We start from the raw sequence: 3,405 nt of genomic DNA, 5'->3' as shown, positions 1-3,405 counted from the left end.
TATAATGCAGCCCACACCATATTAATTGAGTGCCTCCAAGCATTTAAGAGAATAGTGTGTCTAACATCTGTCATGCAACTGTTCTCCCCTCTCCATGAAAGGAGGGATTTATGCAGTACAGCGTCTTGTTTCGGCGGGGTTTTGTTTGCTTGTTATTTTGGTTTGGGTTGGGGAAGGGGTTCTTTAAGTCAGTATACATGTCTCTCTGTGTTCCTCCCAAGGAAAATAGGTCAGAGAAATATGCCACGCACCTGGAGTAGTGGAGACTGCTGAGACTTGCAGCACCCCCCTGTCCTGGGGCGACTATTCCCAAGCCTCGGCCCCTCACAGCGATGAAGTGAGCATCCCTGGGCCAGAGGAGAGAGAGGGTCACAGTCATCTTCTTCATGCTTTAGGGCAACCTTTTAGGTACTACCACAGGGCTCAGCGTGGCAAGCCTTGGCCTAAGGACCAGGACGGTGTCTGACTCCAGAGGAAGGCGGTGCGTGAAGCAAAGGCCAGGCCTGCTGTGCTCCCGGCAGCTCGCGCTGGCCGAGTCACAAGGCACCTTGTCTGCAAGGGATCCCCCAGTTCTGGACGGCTGCACCCAGGAGTCAAAGCAAAAAGCTATCTAGGTCCACAGCGGAGGCTGAAAGCTGTAAAAACCGAAAGGGTTTTACACACCTAGGACAGCTCCATGCCCTTCTGTAAGTGTTTGTCTCAGGAATACGTCCTGCAGCGTATACGTACCCTCCCTAAGTGGAAGATCCTGCTCGTTTTGATGGACTCTCTTGAATAAGGACAAGTTGCCCATGCAAAAGTTTGCTGGATCCAGTGTTTGCGTATTAGAGTCTTATCCCAGCCTGCTTCAGTATCCTCAAGCACCGCAATAATTTTCTTTGGAAACAGGAAGTATAAATTCATATGAAGAACATGATCTTTATCAGTGATTTAAGCAGAAGTAAGATTGTTTGGGACTGAGACTGACCCTTTTACTTGAAGAACCTGTGCTGAGATTGCAAGCGGGTTGGAGCAGGACCATCTTTTGGTTCGTTTTGTGCAGCACCTAGCGCAATGGTGCCGAAGCCACGGCGAGGGCTCCTTGGCTGCGCGCAGCAGCCACTGCACTGCTAATGCCTGAAGATGTCCATCTGCGTCCATGAAAGAAACCTGCCCACTTTCTTTCCTCCATCCCTGCTCCTTGGCTGGACTAGCAACCTGTTTCAGTGTGTGCTTTTCATTTAGTCTATCCTCAGACGCGCAGTTTCCACTTGATTGGAAACAAGTGTGCTGCACGTTGTCTGCTCTTTCTTCACTATATAACGTGGACTGCTGCCGGGGTCCAATCTGGAGACAATTATTTCTCTCCTGTACCTACTCGTTCTAAAAAGCAATTTATCCCTGCATTTTATTTTTCTCCTTCCACTTTTATTAGCCACTTCATGAAGAGGAGCCTGATGTTTTATATGACACCCACAGAACAGATCTAGCTCTAGACATCACATATTTCAGTAACGTGATGAAATTCTGCCGTATTTTAAGACCTTGTCTCCGTTAGTGAGTCTTGTATCAGTATACACACTGCAGTGAATTCACTCCTCCTTTCTCCTATTCTGTACAGATAGGAATATCAGATGAATATCAGACGGTGCTTGAATTTGTGTGACTTTAAGAAAGGGCTTTAAGCACCCATTGTGGTTATGCTGTTGTAAATACCCTTTATCTAAACAGCCTTCCAAGATGGTCAAAACATACACGTGCAGATATGTAGTAGTACTTGGAAGTATCATAGTGCAGCTCTTTCAGCAAGGAAGATATGTGTTAATCTGCATGTATTCCTGAATTTATTATTTCTATCAAACATTCCTATTTTTAGATGTCTGTATGCAGACATGAGGGAATAGGAGCTACAAACAACCAAAATCTGCAGATATTGGCACACATGAGTAAGCTTCTCCCATGAATAGCGCCATTATACTCCGTGGGGTCACTTCTGCRAGGAGAACTGATCCCATAACTTTATTTCATGAAAGACCAGTTCTTAACTGAGCACAGACACTGAGGGAACAGATTTGAGTGGAAAGAGTCTAAAAATCTCTTTTCCTGCGGTGAATTCAAAATAACATTTCTCTTAGTGGAAAAACAAACATAAGCTCATTTTGGGTGTCTCTCTCTGTCTGCCTGCGGGATTGGCAATCCACACCTTCTTCTGCACATTCAGAGACCTTCCTGCCCCTGTTTACACTCTGGAGGTTGTGTCTTAATTACAGAAAGCTGATCCGCTGTAACACCAATTTCCCCCTCGAGGGGAAATTCCTAGCTGTGAAATCCCAGCAGAGACAAATTGCAGGTCTTTTTTTTTTTTCCCCCTTGGCCAGTCCAAATCGACCCCAAAACTGCCACCTGGGTTTGACCTTGACTACTACTTTGAGAACAAATTGCAGTGCCTGCTCTCCTGAAGTGCTGACATAGAGACAACTATTTCCAATGAGTTATCTTGATACGAAAATCATGCTGTATCACAGCCAAGAGCCTGCTCCTGCTGCCAAGTGGGACCCGTGCCTGGGGGCTGCAGGAGCAGGGAAAGTGCTGGCTGTGGCCTTTCCTGCATCAGGAAGGACGGCCCTGGTCCTGAACGCGTTTCGGTGCAGTCCTGCCGAAACCTGGGGCAGAGCCGTGGCTGCTGGATGTGACCGTGAGAGCTTACCCCACTTGGCCATCCCCGGGAGCCCCAGCCTGCCGCGTTGCCCGTCTGCGGGTCGCCRACACCGATGCGACGTGCCCACCAAAAGCTACACAAGCCTGGCGGGGAGGGCTTTGCGCTCCCCTGGGGCTAATGGGAATGACCAGCATGATGGAAAGCAGGGCAGGATCAGGACCAAGTTGTGTGGGGGAGAAAGGGGATGCTGGGCAAAACGGCTATGCCTTCGGGAGGGTGCACGGGGACATCGGCAACCTTTTGGCCTTCGGACCTGTGGACATAGGGACCATCCTTCCTCTTGCCCGTGGTACGCAGGGGAGGAGCACGAAAGCCGGTTCATCCAGGGAAGCTGGAAAGCGAAACGCAGGTTGCAAGAGGACGGTGGGAGGGTTTCTCTGCCATTTGCCCCTCTGAGAAGGCAGGCTTTGCAGGCGAGCCACAGGGCCGGGGAGCCCCGGCACCCCCCGCTGCGCGGGCAGGCCCCGCGCGGGCTTTGTGCAGAGCTCGGCTCAGGCGTGCAAAGGGTTGCAGCGAGACACGGTGCACGCTAAGGCGAGGAGTGGAAAATGGATCGTGTATCTTTAACCCACAGAGGCCGAAACGTGTTTTTTTTCATAGTTAACAATGGAAACTTTTTTTTTTCAGTGTTTCCCTCCAGCGGTCCTGCCAAGCAGCACAGCGAGAGCGAGAGCGAGAGAGAGAGAGAGAGAGAGAGAAAAAAAAAA

Source organism: Apteryx rowi, unplaced genomic scaffold (genome assembly GCF_003343035.1).
Source record: "Apteryx rowi isolate R43461 unplaced genomic scaffold, aptRow1 scaffold_169, whole genome shotgun sequence".
Classification (NCBI taxonomy): Eukaryota; Metazoa; Chordata; class Aves; order Apterygiformes; family Apterygidae; genus Apteryx; species Apteryx rowi.
Note: the sequence above shows the minus strand (reverse complement) of the source record.